Source organism: Nyctibius grandis, chromosome 23, assembly GCF_013368605.1.
Source record: "Nyctibius grandis isolate bNycGra1 chromosome 23, bNycGra1.pri, whole genome shotgun sequence".
NCBI classification, from domain to species: domain Eukaryota; kingdom Metazoa; phylum Chordata; class Aves; order Nyctibiiformes; family Nyctibiidae; genus Nyctibius; species Nyctibius grandis.
This window is the reverse complement of record NC_090680.1, coordinates 5,596,777-5,618,160: the sequence shown is the minus strand read 5'-3', so window position 1 is coordinate 5,618,160 and position 21,384 is coordinate 5,596,777. Positions and strand designations below refer to the sequence as shown.

The 21,384-nt window shown below is 42.2% G+C and overlaps 1 long non-coding RNA gene across 1 annotated transcript; it reads right to left on the bottom strand.

The window, feature by feature from the left end:
* Window positions 1-5,843: 5,843 nt before the first annotated feature.
* LOC137673058 (uncharacterized) lies at window positions 5,844-21,014 on the bottom strand. Its single transcript, XR_011049693.1, has 3 exons — window positions 20,916-21,014; window positions 18,513-18,604; window positions 5,844-5,885 (listed from the first exon to the last, which is right to left on the bottom strand). It is a non-coding gene; the product is annotated as an uncharacterized lncRNA (long non-coding RNA).
* Window positions 21,015-21,384: the final 370 nt, after the last annotated feature.

The following is a 21,384-nucleotide window of genomic DNA, read 5'->3' as shown; positions in this document are numbered from 1 at the left end:
TAAGGATGAAAGATGCTCCACTTTGAAGTAAGCACTCATTTGATTAGTATATGTCATAGTTATGCCTGCTGAAAAGAAATAGAAAATGCAATTGCCAATGTAAAAAAGAGAAATAATCAATGATTGGTATCTAGTCCATAGACCTTTCCCCCCCCTAGTTGATAAAGCAATTCTGATTGTTATTAGTTCTTACTTTCAGCTAAACAAGCTCCTTTTTTGGGCAAAATTGGTACAGGTTTCTTTGGAGGTTTCACCTATACACAATGGTCAGACTCACATTTACTAGTACTTGGGCTGACGGGTGTGCTTTATCAACCATGGGGAAAAAATGTCCATAACATACCAGTGTCAAAAAAAAACCCCAACCAAAACTCATTCATACTTACAATACAAATTTGCTGCTGTTTGTTTACATGCCTGGATGCTCAGCTGCATCTGAGGGTTTATCTTGCTATGTGTTTTACCCCTGAACACAATATGGTCAATTGTCAATATAAAATCTGCCAATAACTTATTTTGTGAAAAGCAAAAGACCCAAACCTAATTATTACAAATAATAGCACATTTGTAGACTAATATTTGAGAAGTTTATCTATTTGTCATGTTCCTCAGCTGTCTACAAACAAATCTTGATACTGTAAGTTTGCTCATTTGTAATTACTGCTGTAATTTTGTAGGAAATATTACAGATTTGCAGCATCTTGGTTCAAAACTAGTTTTAGTTGGCTCATACAAATGTAATCACTAAAAAAAACAAACAAATGAGAACAAAAACCCAAAACAAAACCAAGGGAGGCAAGCTCAGGTAGAGTTTTGTTCAAAAATGGACCTTGATTGTTTATAACACTGTAACAGTTGCAGGGACAGGGAACTTGGGAAAACATGAGAAACATTGTGTGGCCTGCAAGCAGGCATGGGTGTGTGTTGGGGTGGGGGGTGACACGTAGCAAGAGGGAGCTCACCAGGGAAACTTTGAATCAGGAAAGGCCACGACTCAGATTTTCAAGAACTGCCAAACAATTGTAGAAATGTGTTCCTGGGGTGACCTAACAAGCAGTTGTCACGCTCAAAGTCCTGTTCACTCCCTGAGAAGGAAATAACTGGAATACATTGTTAATGTCAGTAGCTACAAAAACAGTCAAGTTTTCATTGTTTGAATTACTCAGTGAGTGTAAAGTTGCACTAATGATTCCCACAAATGAAAACGCCTTCAGGAAACAACAGGAGTCTGCTCTGTGCCACTTGACCCAGCTGGCTTCCAATACCAATAGTGAGAGCCCATAACGTTTTGAACATGATCTCCGTCACACTAGTGGCTTGTAGTGTGCTTCTTATCAGGTGCCCCCCACACCCCTCCTCAGGAAAGAAGGAACTGCAATGAACTGAAAAAAATGAGTTTGTTTCTCTAACACAGCCTTGGTGCACTGGCTAGCCAGCATAGCTTCACAGCCCAGGTATTTCTGTTTGAACTTGGGTCTCTCAGCAACATCCACAGCAGATGACTGATCAACACTACTGAATGGCCAAAGTTTAAAGAAACTAACTGAGGCAAAACTGATGTGACATCTGAAACTCAAGTTAATAGTCCTGAGTATTAAAATTCTCCCTCCGCTCGTAGAGCTGAAGCTCTGAAGGTATCTACACAGTGAGTGGCCACCTTTAACAAACAGTTACAGCTACCCAGAAAAGCCTTGAGCTCTTCTTGATCTGTTTTATCTACTGGATCATGCTTTAGCTCTCTGTAATAAAACCACAAGACACAATCATAGGACACAGTCAACTGTACATACGTAAGAAACCACACACATAAACCCACTATTTCCCCTCCTCCCTTCGTTACGGCCATTTTGTGTTTTAAATCAGATCTTGGTTACAGTGTAGCTGGTACGCCACAAATTTCTTAGCAGTTGAAGCTAAAACCAACAGAGAAGTCTAGTAAAGCTACTGTAGGCCAGCATTTCCACAAATGAAGAACTATACGCACTCTGACACCAATTTGTGATGTCTATATTTATTCATATATGAGCTGTAAACTACCTCTTATCTCGGGTGACTATTTTCCACATGGATGTCCTTTCAGTAGTCCTGTTCTCTTTCATATCATCTCGCCAAGCTCCCTCCTTTCTGTTCTGCTTTAAAGCATGCCCATTCCCATACTTTAGTTTTTCTCCTGAGGCATCTTGTCCTTCAGTATCCTCTTTTTTTCCTCCCTATAAAAAGAATTACACACGTACAAAAGGCTTCTCTCCCTCCTCAATCCTCCTTTCACCACCCACATCCCTGATTTCTGTCCAGTTCTTCAGCCACTTGGAAAGAGACTCCCCTGATCCCAGGATCTGCCCTCCTAAAAGAGCCCCTTGAAAAGCCAGCCCTGTATGGTGCTATACCCATTGCTCTCCATCCTTAGCCTGGGTGCATCAGTTTGTCCAAAGTGTTTTGGCTCCAATCTTGGAACATCTTTGAACAAAAACTTTCAACAAAACTCTTCTGCTGCTACCAGTTGCATTTTTTAAAGATCTGTTTTACTTGAACTTTGCTATTCCTGTTTATGTGGTTCTGAAGCCACAACACAATTATGCTTTGTCTCTACTTAGGCTAAAAAGAGATGATAGCATTACTGGTGTGAGGGACACACCTGATGTCATGACAGTCAGTGGCAGACCTACAGTATGACACTTTCAGCAACTGTGGCTCCAGCTCTGGTTATTTTCAAAAACAGTTTAACTGAACTGCTTTTAAAACTAGCTAGGAATTTTAGAAATTTTCCATTTTAGACCAGTCCTTCATGTAGGTGACCTCCCTGCTCCTGCAACAATTGTCAGCACTTTAAGAACTACAACTGTGCTTAAACTAAATAACTAAATACTATCCTGGAAGATGATCACAGAATCACAGAATCAACCAGGTTGGAAGAGACCTCTGGGATCATCGAGTCCAACCGTTGCCCTGACACCACTCTGTCAACTAGACCAGGGCACTAAGTGCCATGTCCAGTCTTTTCTTAAACATCTCCAGAGATGGTGACTCCACCACCTCCCTGGGCAGCCCCTTCCAATGGCTAATGACCCTTTCTGAAAAGAAATTCTTCCTAATGTCCAACCTGAACCTCCCCTGGCGAAGCTTGAGGCTGTGTCCTCTTGTCCTATCGCTAGTTGCCTTGGAGAAGAGGCCGACTCCCACTCCACTACAACCTCCCTTCAGGTAGTTGTAGACTGCACTAAGGTCACCTCTGAGCCTCCTCTTCTCCAGGCTAAAATATTTATGATATTTAGGTCTCCATCAAGAGGTACCACTGCCGTAGCACCAGGGCAGCCAAACAGCATTCATACTAATGATTAGTGCTCATAAAAGACTTCTTGCACTGAATTTATTAAAGGACAAGTTTTCCACTTGGTTTACAGACATGCATGAAACTGAAAATATCACCACAGCTAAAAGTTGCTCCTTTGACTTCAGTCAACAAATTGTGGAACTTAACCATTCTCTTTGGTACTCTCATCAATGTAGTTGGAAATGAGTATGCAATTTTTCATAAACAGCTCCAACATCTTCCTAGACTTCCAAGAACCCTTGCTAATGACCCAACCTCTCATTATAGTCAAGAACAATGCCAGCAGACACTTTTATGCATGTAACAATCTCTGAAAGTCAAATGAGAAATATAAAAGAGGATACAAAGGAGAGAAAAATCCTAACAAATTCTGAAAATGCTTTTGTTGTATGACATAAAACCTATAAGCCTGATCTAAACCACTGAAAGCCTCTTGAAATTATGCGTGGACCAACTGTAAGGCTTTACAAAGTGGAACAAAATAAGAAGATACAAAGGTACAAAGTATAAAGCCTTTAATATACCTTTAAAGAGTATTTCATCTGGGCTGAAAGATGGGAAAATAGATGACAATGAAGCCCTGGACATTAATCACAAACAGCAATTTCACCCAATGCTCCTGTGATGACCTTCATAAATGTGCCTTGTAGTAAAATGAAAGCATCAATACTGCATTATGATTTTACCTCAGCGTTGCTGGCAGTTGAGGGAGGATGCCTCCATTAGCATTCGTGTTAAAATCAGGAAGGTGCTTTTCAGACAGTCTCCCAATAGCTCCCACATTCAGCACTTGGGTTCATGTTGCGGAACGGCCTCAGAGCACATGGACTGGATTTCTTTTGGACAAAATGAAATTGGAAGATGTGCTTGATAAGCTCACTTTGGGTGCTCCAGCTGCTAAAGGGACCTGACTACAGCCAGTCCAAATTAACCACCTTAAAAAAGCACTGGGTCTTCAGCACTGTTTGGCTCCACAAATCAATTCCTATTGCACTGTGCTACTCACTAACGTAGATGTAGCCATAGTCACCTTGACGTAAGATAGATCCACGTATGCACAAGTATGCAAGTACTGCCTCCACAACTTCCTCCTAGTGAAGAAGACAAGGCCTCATTGCCAAAAAGCATTTGGAGTTCTTCCAGTCTTTTATTAATTAATGCTTCAAGAACTGGCAATTCATTTAATTCCCTTTCACCTGGAAGGTGATTTTCACTGAAACATTATTTGAAAATTTGCAACCAGCAAGGCTTGTACAGACTAGCACTTCTGTGAGTCGGTGAGTAGAAAACTTGGGTTGCCACGGCCCTCTATAAACACTTTTTCCTGAAGAAAAAAGCAGCATATTACGGTATCATGCTCTTGTTTTTCTTACCAGCTAAAATTTCCTATTGATTTCATAAGCATCTATTTCCTCTGCTTTGTAGGCTTTGTTTTAAAACTGTGGGAGCAAATGTCCTTTTCTGAGTTAATGTGCAAATAGAGGGCTGCCTGAAAATAAGGCTTTTAGTGTTCAAACAGAATTATCACATGCAAGGTTGAGAAATAGGGTTAAGTATCACATAAGAAAATCCTCTAGAGCTGTATCTTTCTTAGGTTTTTTTATTATTATTATTTTGCTGTTCTATTTCTCGTTGTTGCTTACAAAGCTTCATTAAGGTTAGCAGTCATGGGAATTTTCCACAAGGTCCCTTCCAGCTACAGAAGTTATTCCCACGGTGTCCTGTAATACCACTCAGAACATTTCTAGTCAATGAAACGTAAGCACCCATAAATCGTTTTATCCACACAATGTTCCCAAAGACACTTTGCCATTATGAAATATTTCACGATAATAGTAGACATTCTACAGTAGACACTAAGTCAGGAAGATTCCCAGCTCCTGAATCAGTGACGCAAACACATCTCCTCTAACTGTAACATTTGAAGTCTTATTAAAAGTACCAAACACAGCACTGGTCCTGCAAAAATGAAAAACTTACCTGTAGGCAGCAAGCTGTTCCCAAAGCAAATGACTGAGGAGATCTGTCTTTGCACAGTTGTTCCAACCCATTATTGTTTTTTTCTGGCATTCTTTCCATTCCGATCAATGTAACTGTCCTCATGGCATGAATGGGAAAGGATGAATTCTTTATGATAGCTGCTCATTTCTTCACCTTCAGAGTGTCAGCAATGATCCTCATGCTCCATGGATGTGGACAGCTGGCCAAGATTTGGGTCTACCCAAACATTTGGCTCTGACTTGGTTGTACTGATTTAGCTAAAGTAGCTGCCTATGTAGACTGACAATCTGAAATTGAATGAACAGATAATAGACTGAATCAGCTTCAGCTGCTTATGACTTAGGAAAGGGCCCACAAAAGGTACCTGCACTGATTAAAGTAAATTGATTGAGTCAAACTGATGCAACTGTCTTGATCATCTTCCTCTCGGTTTTTCAGTCCTACATTATTTAAGAGAGACTCTGACATAGGATTTTTCCTGGAAAATGCAGATAAAACAATTCTCTTCACCTGCTCAGAAGACTTTTCCAATTAGAGTGCATGTGGTGATCATCTGGAAAAGATCATGACAAGGTGAAATTAACAGAGATAGAAGGCATTAAAACTGTTATACTTAAAGCCTAACTCTGCTTGGGAAAGCCTGCTTTTGTGTAATTTCATTAATTGTGGTTATGCACATGCTGCACTATGTCAGCCAGACTGCTGGTGAAAATATTTAATGATGTTTCCTTCAGATCTAGGCACTTCCCCGGCTGTCTGGGTCAATAAGAACTGAATAACGGCAGAGCTAGGAGAAGGACAACTAGGTGAGTTCAACATGTCTGGGTTAAAGTAGTTTTCTACTTGAGACCTCACAGTATTATAATAAAAACACATGTAACAAAAATAAATGTATGGTTCTACACAGTTTCTCTATCATACCATATTGTTTCACCTATTGCCATTTATTATGCTATGATCATATATATGCAGTACATATACACTAACCCTAGTATGTTGGTATTAGTGAGAAAACTGATCTGATAGGAGAGTAGAAAGAACAGAGAGAACTGAGGTTAGCTGGAGGAAAAAGATAGTGATAGGAAGAGGTACAGGAAAGGAAGAAAAAGATGATAAAGAAGAGGCAAATGTGCACGAACTGAAGATGTGTTAGAAGAATAAGACTGAACTAAGAGAAGAAAACAGCAAGATACTCCAGAATTTCTCTGATAATAATGCTTGCTCCCTGAACGGCTAGAAAAATAATAAACACATCACCCGAATGATTACTAGGGCCAGAACTGTCAGTCCAATTTGCACATCTAAGCAACTCACTTGGCACTTGTGGAATATGTACCTGGGACACAGGCTGGTTTCTGCTGGCATTAGAAATACCATGGCTCCCTGTTGCTTACTCTTCCCATTACAGATTATGCCACATGGACTCAGAAGTCAGTAACGTCCCCACATCATTTCAGATTCCTGATGTGATCTAGCATTACATATCAATGAATGGTCCAAGCTGAGGATATGTCTAGGAGTGTATACGTCCTCAGGCTTGGACCTGAATTCTGCTTACCAGAAGAGAGAACTGAGCCCTACGTGTGTGAAAGCTTGCAGACATAGCCACAGACTGGTTGTGAAATAGTCACACAGGCTCAAGAAAAATACAGCCTCCTCTCTCTCACACACATTTTTTCCTGACTTATACAAACATGTAGGCATGAATAAACTGTCAAAAGTGGCCAGGAGATCTTCCATTCTAATCCCTGCTTTGCTGGGGACTCTGATATGACCTCAGCAAAGTTGTATCACCCTGATTTCAAGTCTCCCCATCCATAAAACTGCAGCCTTCTCTGTCTTGTTAGCTGCTTTTCTAATCACTATTTATTTCCTTTTGTCCATAAGGAATTAAAGCAATTTAGACTTTCTAACATACCCTTAAAAAAAAAAACCAAACCAAAACCCCACACCCAAACCCTAGAACCAAGGGGGATCTTAACTCAGGTGAAGACAGCCATCAGGCCAGTGTAATTTGGGCTGGCTGCAGTAGTTAAAGTACAGACAAGACCATAGTTGAACAGAAGAGGCTTACCCCATGTTCTATCTGGAATTGCTCTGTCTTCACTGTTATTTTAGCTGAGTGCCAACATAAGTTCATCACATGCCACTTCCTGGTGTATAAATGTATCTTATATCTTCTGGGCAACGATAAGAAGTGACAGATAATGTAGGCACAAAAATTTCACTTCAGTAAGGAGAAATAAGTTAAGGTATGTTAGTCTAATTAATCTAATCTCATCTGATTTGGTTTAACCTGCACACTGGGGAATGGAAATAAAGTGCAGATACAGCCATGATACTCCTTCCCTATATAAGTAAGGCTCACATGCCTCCAGGTCCCAACCTTGAACCCAGAACTTCAGCGCTTTTGAGTATGCAGCCACTGGCACGACAGGTTGTAGACCTGCTGTGAGGTCCACCCGTGCTAGCTGCCACTTCCCTCTGCGAGGCCCAGTGGAGACAAGAGGCTGACAGAGGTTCTGCATTTCACCATTTAGGAATGTGTAGTTTTTAGGCTACACTGAGGGCACCAAAGATATTCTGGAATCGATTCCCTCACACTCCATTTTTAATGTTATGAATGTTGCTGCTCACAGAGGGTGAGCCATCAAGATTAGATTAAAAAGAGGATGGTTACGTACTGTAGTTCTTTATGGTTCTCAGCAACATTCACTTTTATTTTTCCAGTGTCACAAGAGTGCCTGAATCATGGCTGGTATTTTGCAAGCCCTGCTTTGACACACATCTATCTCCCCAAAGAAATGTGGGTGTTCCATTAAGGAAGCATTCATTCGCACACAAGCACGCTGCTCTAAGAAATGTTTTACCCCCACATGCTGCAAAATGTGATCTCCCTATGGCTATAAAGAAGACTCACTATCGTTCCTTGAGAATACAGCAACAAGAGGGTCTATTCAGATTCTTAGGAAGAATTACTAGAAATACCATCCTTCCTTGGTGCTGAAAAGCAACTTAAAAGGACAACAATGATACTCCATGTCACTAAATAATGTAATATCTGGTGTTTCTTTCTGAAGGCTAACTCGTGCAATCACATGACGACACATGACCTTCAAGTCCCTTGATAAAAGCAGTCTTTCATCAGCCTGGTTAAAGATCTAAAGCTGAAAAATCTGAACCCCTGGGCAAGACAGCAAATAGAGAAGAACTCCAAGTTACTATGTATTTTAAACAAATTTTGTGACTTTGAGTCATCTTCGAACGGATGGCTTGGGCAACATTGCATCTCCTAATCTTTCCTTATGCTTTGCTGATAATCTCAGTGTCTAAGTAAAAATTTTACTTAACAGGCAATATCATTTTAAGAGAATTATGTGGAAAAGATTGTACCTCCCAGCACGTTTGCATAGGACGTGGCAGTGGGAGGCCTCATGTCCAATTGCACACTGCAGAGCTGTAAACGCCATTTGAGCAAACAAAACATCAGGCACTGCATCAAGTATCTTTTTTTTCTTCTCATTGTTTTTATTTTACTTCACAGGGAACTGCTGTGTATAGAACAGAACAACTACTGCAATGGATGGCATGCTGCTGGAGTAATGAAGGGTGAGGCCTAGAGACTCTAGATTTCTACATTCAAGATGTAGAAATGTTGAAACGTGGCTCTGATGAGATCAGAAGCAGCCAAACTATATCTCTTAGTTATGACTATTATTAATTTCTAGTGTACTGCATAGCTTGTAAGACACTCATATCCAGACCTCTATAATATTACACACTGCATAAATGCAGAACAGGAAGAGTGGCTGAGCCCCAAGTGCTCACTACTAATGACTCACACAGTCATTTTTGGATACTTGGCTTGAAGCACATTACACCACTTTTCAGAAGGCCCAAGGGGAAGTAGCTCTCAGCAGTAAGAACCAGGGCTGCAGGTCCTCAGCATCCTTCAAGATGAGGCTCAAGAAGTGAACAAATTCTGTCTAAGACCTTGTGGCCAGCATTTCTGGTTGGCAATGTTTCTTTAAAGGGGCATGGTCTGCCAACAGGAAATGAAGCTGTTTTAATAGGGCCCAACACACAGCAAATCTCCCAGATCCCAGAATCACAGAATCAACCAGGTTGGAAGAGCCCTCTGGGATCATCGAGTCCAACCGTTGCCCTGACACCACCATGTCAACTAGACCACGGCACTAAGTGCCATGTCCAGTCTTTTCTTAAACACATCCAGAGATGGTGACTCCACCACCTCCCTGGGCAGCCCCTTCCAATGGCTAATGACTCTTTCTGAAAAGAAATTCTTCCTAATGTCCAACCTGAACCTCCCCTGGTGAAACTTAAGGCTGTGTCCTCTTGTCCTATCGCTAGTTGCCTGGGAGAAGAGGCCGACTCCCACTTCACTACAACCTCCCTTCAGGTAGTTGTAGACTGCAATAAGGTCACCTCTGAGCCTCCTCTTCTCCAGGCTAAACACCCCCCAGCTCCCTCAGCCGTTCCTCGTAGGTCAGACCCTCCAGACCCTTCACCAGCTTGGAGGTCCTTCTCTGGACTCGCTCCAACACCTCAACATCTTCCTTGAAGTGCGGGACCCAGAACTGGACACAGGATTCAAGGTGTGGCCTCACCAGTGCTGAGTACAGAGGGACAAGCTATGCTTTTTCAGCAAATGTACATAACTTGCTTTCATATACTTCAAGTTAAGCATCCAAGGCTTTGAAAATCGAGGTCACCAAGCAAAATAACTGCTGTATGGAATTAGCTGACTAGGCTGTCACTCAGTCACATACATTTTGGACACTAACAAGTGGGAAGCCTCAATTTTCTTCTCTCTGCCAATGCTACTGCTTTGCCACTTCTCCTTAATGCTCCAACTAGCTACCCTGTGGTATAGTTTTAACAAAAGGTCAAGTCGATCTTCAACAGAAAAAAAAATTATGTCATTAGGTATAGAGTTAACAAGAAAAATTTACAGTTTCCTCTGATGAAAGTAACTAGTGATTTATAACTAAAAGTAAGAGGAGCTTATGTTTGGAAAGCAGTGCTGTTATTTTTTTAAGCAACTTTAATATTGCCAGCGACATTTCCCTGAATACGTGTCTGGCTTCCTCTGAAAAACATGTGGTGGGTTTAACAAGCCTTGTGCCTCCAAAGCTTTCCAGAACCTCTATCTACCTTTTTCACAAGAAAGAGGCAGAGTGTGCATTGCTCCTCCATGTATTTGATCTCTCTGTCACTTAACCTCTAGTTTCGGTGTTCTTTCAAACCCTTTCATCCGAAGAGAGCTGCAAAAAGAATCAAGATAACAAGCTGGATGCTGTCTCACACTTAGATTTATCAAAACTTGAGTAACAAGTGGAAAATACGTCCTATCTTCTATTTGTGGCTGCAGTTGCGTATGTGATACAGGATGTGGCTTCGAACACGTCTGGTGCAAATGGAACAGCATATGTGGGTTTTTAAGCATCCTAAAAAGTCAATCGGCTCTGCCAGGTAAGACATGCAGCCACGGGTGAGTCCCAGCTGGCAGACATAAATATCTCCCAGGCCAAGAAAAGGCAAGAAAGATAAGCATGAAAGCAGCTCTGAGGTCAACGCTTTCTCCTCTCCACCCTTTCCTGCCACCACAACTGTCTGATATGAAGGAGAAAAGTATTTATCAGCCACCCCATTCTTGACAGAAAAGAGACTGATCCTGTGATGTTTGTGCCTGAGTTAGGACACTCGTTGAGTGGGACACACCAGCAAAATACAGCACCATCCATGAAGACTTTTTGGCATCGGTGCTAAACAGCGTGGCAATAAAATACTGTTCGCAGCTCTGTGTAACTACATTATTTTTTGTTTGCATCATCACAGTGTCAATGGAACCAAATGGGGTAGGCACTGAAAAAATCCAGAGACTGAAGCTCAGACTCTTCTTATGTTTAAACAATAGCCAATAAAGGGACATCTATGTAACCCTTCGTATTCTGTACAACGTGTATTTTGGGTAAGGTACGGCTGGAATTTCTAAATTAAATCTCTAGCTGATCTTAAGGACAGTTCTTCAATAAAACATGAGGAAGAGAATACAAATACAGTGAGAAAATTCAAATGTATTACTGAATAAATCATTGGTGTTTCTATCTCTTGCAGAAGCAACCGGAGTATTGCCTAGAAGGGATAAGAATGTCAGACACTCCTCTGCAGACCCTGGAAAAGCAGTCATGTGGGGGACAGGGCAGGAAAAGAGAGGAAGAAGGAAAATGCATCAAAGTCAACATGTCTGATGTAAGATGAAAATTTTCCAATATCAACTAAATAAACAGTTTGTAATTTGTCCTTTTCTCTACTGGAGAGCTTATACCCAAAGTACCCTAGTCTAACAATTCAATCAGAAATGGCTAAAGACTCACTCTCTAAAGACAAACAGGACTTTCACCTTGACAAATAAAGCAAGTATTGATTTGCACATAATTTTCAAAGGAGGCTTGACATACATACAACAAGACCTTACAGTTCTCCAACTCTCTCTCCTTGGAACTCTTTGTATAGTCAAGGATTTCTTTTACAAAGGTGTAAGTACCTTCTTATGGTAAATTCAACAAAAACGGCAATCTTTGAACTTCAGCCTTGTCTCAGAGAGAATCTGAAGCAACCTCACTGTGTTCTGCAAGTTCCTTCTGACACACAGAATCAGAGAATCAACCAGGTTGGAAGAGACCTCAGGGATCATCGAGTCCAACCATTGCCCTGACACCACCCTGTCAACTAAACCATGGCACTAAGTGCCATGTCCAGTCTTTTCTTAAACACCTCCAGAGATGGTGAACAAAACAGACAAAACAGAAGTCAGGCTCTGGAGCTCAGGTCCCAGCCTTAGTTGGAAATGAGACAGAGAAGTACTTTAGCTCCATACAAGAAAAAGCTCAATATACCGACAAGACAGTCACCTTCACTTACTTCCTTGAATTGTCATCAGGCACTGGACAGTTCATATTTTAGTACTGGGAACTAATTGGAATGGATCGCTGCAAAACACTTAGGAGAAGTTGCTGTTTTAATTTGTTTTTTCAAAGTAATTGTCCATATTGACATCCAGTCTTGCTCCTGCAGAAGCATAGAGCAGGGGCACTGCTTTTACTGTGAGCCTTCTTTTTTCTGTTTTGGGTAAGTATCCTAGATTTTGTAATTTAATATTCCTGCCAAAAGCACTAGAAACATTTGAGATGATCCTCACGGGATTAAGGACAAACTGTGGATTACATTCTTGGCATTGGACTACACTGGAAGCCTGCATTTTTCTTGCTGTTCCTCAATATTTGTGAGCTAACCAAATAAGACCACAGCAGAATTAAGAGTAACTTGATGTTGTTTTAATTTTTTCTTCTCAAACCATATCAGGATCTAATGCACTCCTGCTCTCAGTCTAGGGATTGTGTTTAGGTTAAGTAGATGTGTTTATGCTCATTAACTTTGCATACTAGCAAAGTGAGAACAGGTTGTGGTGTGGCTGAGGACACAGCTTCTACTTTTTTTCCTGCACACTAGAAAATGTGTACTTGGCCCTGAATCCTGCTCCTGTTTCACTGATGTAACACAAGGACAGCCACAGTGAATCAGACCAAATCTATAAAAAGCCAGGCTCCTTCCTCTGACAGTGGCCAATAATGGGTACTTTGGGAAAGTGTACAAAAAACAGGGCAAGACTGACTCTTCCTCTAATATACCCTAGTGAGATCTGGTAATTTGCTGTTCAGGGACAGCCAGAGCCAGAGGCTGTTTTTGCATCTGTGCTTTTGAAAGCCTCTCTATGATTTTATTCAGTTCCTTTTTTTGAGCCCATTTATACTCCTGGTCTCTGTAACACCCTGCACCCATCAGTCTCATAGTTTATTTCTACTGTGCTATGTAAAAAGAACTTGCCTTTGCTTGATTTAAGCCTGCTGCCTGGTAATTTCAATAGCCACTCTGACTTCTAGTCTTGTGATAGAATAACGCCGTCCCTAACCACCCACAGACCATATGCTGAACACCAGGTCATCAGCAGTAGAACCACTATCACCACTTTATGTCTCATCACCCTCTGGTGGGGTGGGGACTGGATTTAGAAGTACAGAAGGAGATACAGAGACAAAGCAAAGAACATACATTTTATCTTTTGCCATCATTATACCCACAAATTACAGGGAAAACTTTCAGAAAAAAAAAAATACATTGAATCTCAACAGTTTCTGAACTTACTAAACAATAATCAAAGCCTCCAGAGATCTAGTAGGTCTCCCTTGCAGAATAAGCCCACGGTTTTGTACTTTAAACAAAGAAACTGCTCAAGCTACTGAATGACAGCTGTTAAGAGTTCACCTCCCAGTACTTCCAGGAAGTGCTGGAAAACATCCTAGCTCAGCCATTTTTCAAGATCCAAAGACCTCAGCACTGCAAAAGTCAATCAAATATATCAAAGGCCTCTTACTAAGAAATTTAGAGGGAGAAATTCCATTTCTCCAGGAAGCAGACACAGTGCTGCTGTGACTGGTCAGTATCTCACACTAATGGAGAATGAGGAAGTCTGGAAAAGTTTGAAACTTGTGGGAGAGGAAAATTTGCAGGAGTTTTCTGTAAGCAGGAGTAGAAGATAGCTCTCTTGTGAAAAGTAGACTCAGGACAACAACCCTAAGGACTTGTGTTTCCACAAAAAACAGGGCCCTTGGGGAAAACCAGTGATGAGCATGTGATAGTCTAGCCAGGGACTTCCAAGGCAGTTTTGAAGAACAGGGGAAGGAAGGCATTGGGACAGGGCTCTGGGTTTTATTCCACTGAAAAACAATGAAACTGAAGAAGTACTCAGAAGGGGAAGATAATGCAGTGCTGAGATCCAGTATTGTTTGGGACACTCTGTTTCATTTAAAAGCTGAAAAGACAATGAAATCCCTCAGAACTCATGACGAGGCATGCTCTGGCAAGAAGGCCAAGTTATATAAATAGACAAAAAAGGAAGTCTGATGCTGAGGTGGTGCAGCTGCCCTACAACATCCTACACCTTATCAGCATTTTTGAGATCTCTGGTAAGAAGTCGTACAGACTAAGTTCTTGGCAGACACCAGTATCAGTAAGAAATTGACTCTGTGGCTTTCAATACGCTGGCCTGCTCCTCAAATCCATTTTAGTTCTTGCACGCCACATCGTACCCAACAGGACTCCCCTGGAGTAGTTCAGCCCGCTTGAGAAAACTAACTTTTAAAAAACATTAGTGGTTTCCAACCTAACTGCCACAAACTGCCCCCAGAAGCTTCTGTCCTCTGTCCTTGCTGTCAGCTCTCCCTCAAAGCACACCACCTACATTCATCTGCACGGGGGCTCCTCCACTGCTCCCAGTTCCCAGAGTCCCTGCTCATAGACTCGCCTCTGCAGTCCCCAGCCTCATCTCCAGTGTGATTATTTCTGCTTTGATGGCATTGCCCTGTCCACAGAGCTAGACCAATGTGAGATGAAAGATTAAGAAACTCAGGCAACAAAGGAAGTGAAAGTTGTGATTCAACAGATGGTGACTCCTCTTAGGCAAGACTAAAATCAGAGTGCTGCCAAGACATTTATTGACTGGTCTTTTAAGGTGCTCTTTTTCAAACCAGACACAAGAACAGGCAGTGACAAAACATTGTTCTTTGTTTCTCAGAGTTCTGAGAGAAGAAAAAATTGCTCAAGCCAGTGGGTTAATTTAGAAATCCAGTAACCTGTCAATGAATCTCTGCAGTGTTTCACTTAAAAAACACGTGCATTTCATGGGTAAGCAATGTGCTCCTGACACATACCTTGCACATGGTGACAGTGGTCACCATACAAGGAGCTAGTGGGCTAGGATTCTCCACCCTGGCAAAGAGACACATTTGGGAGGCTTGATGGCATGGATAGGAACAACTCTTTACTGTCTCTTCAGATATTCAAGAACCAGGAGCCATCAATGAAGCTAACAGAAGCTGGGTTCTAGACAAGCCCTACAGGTTACAGAGCTCCTTGCTGGAGGATTTTCTAGCTGCAGAAAATTCTCCAAGGAGACTTATTGAGCATTTAGAAGAGAGATCTATTGATAATCACTAATTAGATAAACCACACCAGGTTTAGGAAATCCCTAAAGTGAAAAAACACATAGGCTAGGAGAGCAGCCAGGAGAAGTATCATGCCTCATTCTTCTGCTTCCTTGGGGTCTGTTTTGGGGTTTGGTTTGCTTTTAGTCTGTCAGCTCAGTTTGTACTTGGTACAACACTACCAATCTGTTCTTGTGCACATTACAAGGGCTGAACCTGTCCTTTCAGCACCATTCCTGCCCTGGGGGACATGGCAAGTTCCACTGGCCCACTCCTCCTTGTGCACTAGAAGCACTTGTACAAGAACCAGATCCTCTTGCTGCGTTTCTCGCAATTCTGCTCCGAGAGGATCTCCCACCTGCTCTCCCATCATCTCTTCTTGCAGCCACACTGCTGTTCCCATAGAGCATGTGTGCTTCCTCACCTGCTGGCCTGGGTAGGTGTGAGCTAGGCAGGGCTTCCCTGAGCTTGTATCAGCTGCTTCCCACAAAGCACCCTTTCACATGCTAAGCTCCTGCCAAACCATTAGACAGTAAGCTTGGGGCCATTGCTGGAGACAGGGAGCAGGCAGATGCTTGGTCTGAACCAGTCTGATCATTTGTACATATGTAACTTCAAAGGCACAGCCCTCCCTGACACTCAGGGCCACGCATGTGGGGTGCCGATTGCACCAGAAAGTGCCTTTGGATCACAGAGAATTATAATTGTTTTGAAAACACCAGAAATACTGATGAATAACCTTACAATCCAACCAGGTTTCTATGCCGAGGTAACAGACCTCATTCTACCCTGCTCTGTTCTGCATTTCATACCCACCCTGCGGGAGAAGAATGACTAGATTAGATTTAAACCAATGGAGAAAATCAGGTCTGATAATTAGATCTGGCCATTGAATAATGGTCATTGCAAAAACCGTAGTTATAACTTCTATGAACTAACATCATGAGGAAAGATTATCTCTTACTTGACAGTAATTAATATAATAAGCAGGCCTTATCATTAGATTTCTGCAGGCAATGCAGGAAAACAGTTTATCTTCTTTTTCATAAAACTCGTGCCTGACTTTACCCTTGCAGTACAGTGTAAGAGTAAGATTAAGATGGTGCATTAAGGCTACGGTTCCATCAGATGGTAAACCAGCCCCTCAGTGCCAGGGTAAAATGTGACAGAATCATCATGAGTCCCGAACTGCGAGCTTCTAAATGACCACAACACCCCTTTTGTGTCCTGTCTCTTGATTCTTACACTGGTCAACTTCCTTGTCAGCGAGGGTGAGCATAGCACCTTTTTCTGTGGAAACTGCTTTCCCATCCTAAAGCTCTCTGTTGATTCTCCATGTATGCATTGCAACCCTCCCTGCCACGAGTCTTCCTGCTAATGCTCTCTTGGGCAGTGGCATCGATGCAGCTGCTACTTCCCTAAGATTTCTACTTCAATAACTGCAACTACTAAAAAAACTGCTGAATACCATATGATCACAGAATCACAGAATCAACCAGGTTAGAAGAGCCCTCTGGGATCATCGAGTCCAACTGTTGCCCTGACACCACCATGGCAACTAGACCATGGCACTAAGTGCCATGTCCAGTCTTTTCTTAAACACATCCAGAGATGGTGACTCCACCACCTCCCTGGGCAGCCCCTTCCAATGGCTAATGACCCTTTCTGAGAAGAAATTCTTCCTAATGTCCAACCTGAACCTCCCCTGGCAAAGCTTGAGGCTGTGTCTTCTTGTCCTATTGCTAGTTGCCCGGGAGAAGAGGCCGACTCCCACTCCACTACAACCTCCCTTCAGGTAGTTGTAGACTGCAATAAGGTAACTTATGTGTTCACTTATGTGTGCCTTACAGAAGTCTGATCAGCAAGTGCAGATTGTGAGATTCTCCGATTTAAAAATCTCCAAAACCACAGCAAGCTGTGCAAAACAAATGTGAACAATTAAAGTTACTGGTGTGAATATGATTTATTCCAGTTGATTAAAGACTAACTAGAACCTAATGACATAGCTTTCATCCTGCCACCATGCCTCACACCAGGAAAGATTATGGACATGCAAGATACTAAGACAGCACTGCAGCTCTTTTAACCCAAGTTGCTGAGGTTACCACAGCCACAGCGAAAAATGTTAGCATCTCCTTCTTGTGAGGTGGGAAAGATCTTATTTTACACCATGATAAGATGTGTATAACATTCCTGACACCCTTAGAATCAAGGCCTCTTGATGGGCATTACTGAACTTAATGGAGCATAAGCTCATGATTTTAGATCTACAACTTCAAAGTTCAGTTCTGCAGTTACACAGGAGCATTTCAAAGACTATAAAATCTCTGGAGCTCTATAGAGCCGCCCAGAGAGTAGAGCAGCTTCAACCACACTATCACCGTGTATGTCTGTTACTCAGAAATAGCTGCAGACACAAGTATCTTGAGACTTGGGAACTAACTCAGCTGGTCCGTTAGCTTAACCATAAACAACGTACTGATTATTCCAGGGAAGACGGAAGGGTGTGTATTTTGGCTTCTGGATGGACTTTCATAACAGCAAACACTACATTTAGTCTGTACAAACAGCTACAGTGGCTGCAAGAAAAAAATATTATTATGACACTAGGGCAGGGAAATAGTATATTTGACCTGGATCTTGGTACAAGAAAAGAAATAGGGAATCAGCTTCAACAGGTCACTTCTGCTCGTTCTTTCCCTTTCTTTGGAAGCCTGGGAGAGAGGTTGTGCTTTGGCTTTTTAGCCTTGATGAAGCCACATAGGCAATAGCTATGGTTTTGGGAAATTTGTGATGTTTTATGAAGATGCTATTACATAACAGCAAATCTGAAGGCAGAGCTGAAGGAAGGGTGCAGAGGAAGCAGGAAAACAATGGACAGACCACTCATCGCAGGGAAGATTGTAGTACCTGACCTGGAGTACCAGCACATTTCCAGAGGAGGTTGCATGCAGCGCATTTTAGGGACTGACTGTTAGTGCAAACCACTCCAGGGGACTCACTCTCTTTGGGCAATGCTACATTTCACTTTTTCTCTTCTCTTTTACTAACTTCGTAAAGGTGATCAAGCGTTAGAGGAAGAAAGGCTTTTCAAGGCATTTCCTAATTTCTCTCACCTTCCAGGAGGGAGGCTGAAGCCATTCCAGCACAGCAGCTTCTTGTTCTGTAGTTATTCTTTCCCTCCATCATATACCCAGGAGAATCAATCCTGCATTAAAAAAAGAAAAGAAAAAAAAGGGGGATTCCTATGAACCTGCCATCCAGACACATTACTGGGATGACAGATATAGAAGGAAAGGTTTTCATCTTTCTCTTACAGCCATCACATCACCTACTGTTTCAGCTCAGTCCCCAAAGCTTTTACTTCTCTCTCTGACACATACTGAAATACTAACTTAATTCAATTATACCGTCATGCAAAACCATTGAGCTGGCCCCTGTTAAACAAGAGTACTTGGCCAACTTCACAAGCCCTCAGCATCACTTTGACATCACAATCAAGGCTTTGTATGATAGAGTAAGCTGGATGAGATTGGCTCTTTTAATTTTAGAAGTAATAGAAATGCCAACTTCATGGGGAATTTTTCTGTCCTCAACAAATCTTTTTCTCCAGTTTTCTGATAAGCAACTGCATTAATTCAGTGCTCAAAAGTATCAAACAGCCTCAGTGAAAGCATTGTGCCTGTCTCAGTCTGAATCAGACCTGATCATGCTTTACTACCTTAGAACATGCAATGTCTCTTGTTCTTTTAATACCCTCTTTGTGCATAAATTCTCATAAAAAAGAAAACCAAGGTAGACAGCACCTAAATACATGCAGCAGAGAAGCTTCAGGCCTCTTTTCAAAGTAGAGGTAAAACAGCAACAACAAAAGAAAATTTGTAGTATTCTTTTCTTCATTGGAGGTCACCTTACATAAAACTGTAGATAAGAGACCAGTTCTTCAGATCTTCTGGAAATCACTGTAGCCCTACAACCTTCTCTAGAATCACACTCATTTGCATCAGTAGAGGTTTTGGCTACAAAGAAAATCTAAATGGTTTCACTCTCATCGAAAACAAAATCCACCACAAGACCTTCACTACCACAACATATACAGGTATGAAAATGGATAAGTGATACAATATTCAAAGTCATCTCACCATCTAAATTTTCAGTCAGACTTTAAAAATTGACATGGAGATTTCAAAGGGAAGCGAAGACCTTGGAATTTCACCTATCCCACTAAAAAAAGGGTAAGGTACATTTCCTCAGATTCAATTCTTGTTCAAGCAAATGCAAGAACCAATTTCGGGTTTTCCTTTTGGCTTTGATCTAAGCTCTGAGTGCATTTTCCTCTTCATTTTGTATTTCCAAAGAAACAGAAGTCCAACAGCACACACACAAGCTGAAAGCCCCCACCCTTCATACCAACACTATGCACTGAAAGTGCAGATCAAAATGTGAGCTGTCGTTTTCTTGCCTCTTAGCACAGTTGAGTTGTTGAGCATCTCACACACATCAATGTGTGCTCCTATTCTCAGTACTGTAGAGAGAGGTAAGCTGAAATAACGTGGTGAAGCACACTGGGTTCAAATACATTAAAAGGAAGTTTGAGCTACTCTCTACAACGCTATTTTTACCAGCCATCACAATTCGGTTGCACACATATAAACAGGGCTACAAAAAAATCTCTGCTGTGCAAGGTGTCATACTTGATGCCTTGTCTGCTAACTGCACCTTTCCTACTGCTGCAAAAGGAAAGTATACGGCATTTGGCTGATGTTTCAACCTTAAACTGCTGTTATAGAGGAGGTCCTCAGGAGTTAACGTGAGAGGATTCAGCACAGAAACAGTAGGAGCATCGATTTTACACTGTCACTCCTCCACCAGAGAGTGCAGCCTAACCACGCTCCAGCGTCCAGCCCAAGAAATCCCCGACTGTAAAGAAGTTGTGCTTCTAAGATTCAGCAGCCAGACGCTGACCTGACAATGTGGTTGCAGCAAAGGAAGTTCTCGCTAGACACAAGAAAAAAATCCTTCCCAGTGGGAGTGGTGCAGTGCTGGGGCAGAAGCCCGGGCACAATGATGAACCCCCCTTCCCCAAAGGTTTTCCAAAGGCAGCTGGACAAGGAAGGCCCTGCACAACCACATCCAGCCTGGGAATGGTGAGCCCCTGGGGTTGGACTAGAGACCTCCAGAGGTCCCGTCCAGCTGAATTACCAGCTGTTATCAAAGTTTGCACTCAACCTAATACAGAAAAAATATCATGAAATGCTCATCAGCATGAATGCATTTTACATGTCTTTTGGCCTCAGCATTTATTTTTTCCATTACAGTAATGTCTAATAGACCCACTAAGAGAGCAGAGCTTTACTACAGTAAGCAGCATGGAAGTGCAAAACGCACACTGGTTATCATGAAAATGTTTAGGTAAATCCAGTGGATGCAATTAAATAAGAAACTGAGCTATTACAGCCAGCCCTGGATAAAGAACTGTGGAAAGAGCTCCTTAGTGCAGCCAAATTAAGTAGACTTACCACAGCCCCCAAGATGGTAGTGCCCTTCTCCCTCAGCCACAGATCTCTCCTGCAAATAATGAACACTCCTTCCCTCACTCCTGTCTCCAGTGGCTCAGGTCTCCTGGCTCGTCAGGGATCCTGTCCTCCAGCTGATGGCATACGAGAGCCCAGCTCAGAGGTCTCCTTCCCATCTTACTTGCAGAGCTTCAGCAGCTGCACAGCATCCTCTGCTGCCAAAGAGCAGAATCAGATCAGACACGAGGAAATGGACTGAGCGTTGGAGTGAACGTTATCGCTTTACACAGACACCCCCCAAATTACCCTACAATGAAAAGAGGCCGATAACAAAGCCCTGATCCCTACTAGGGACAAATCCCTCTGCCTTCCACAGAGCCACCCTTGAAACTGATCTCCTCTTGGGTACTACAGGTGCAAAACACTCCTGAAATACCAGAAACTCACTGTTTCCAAGGAACAGTCCCATACC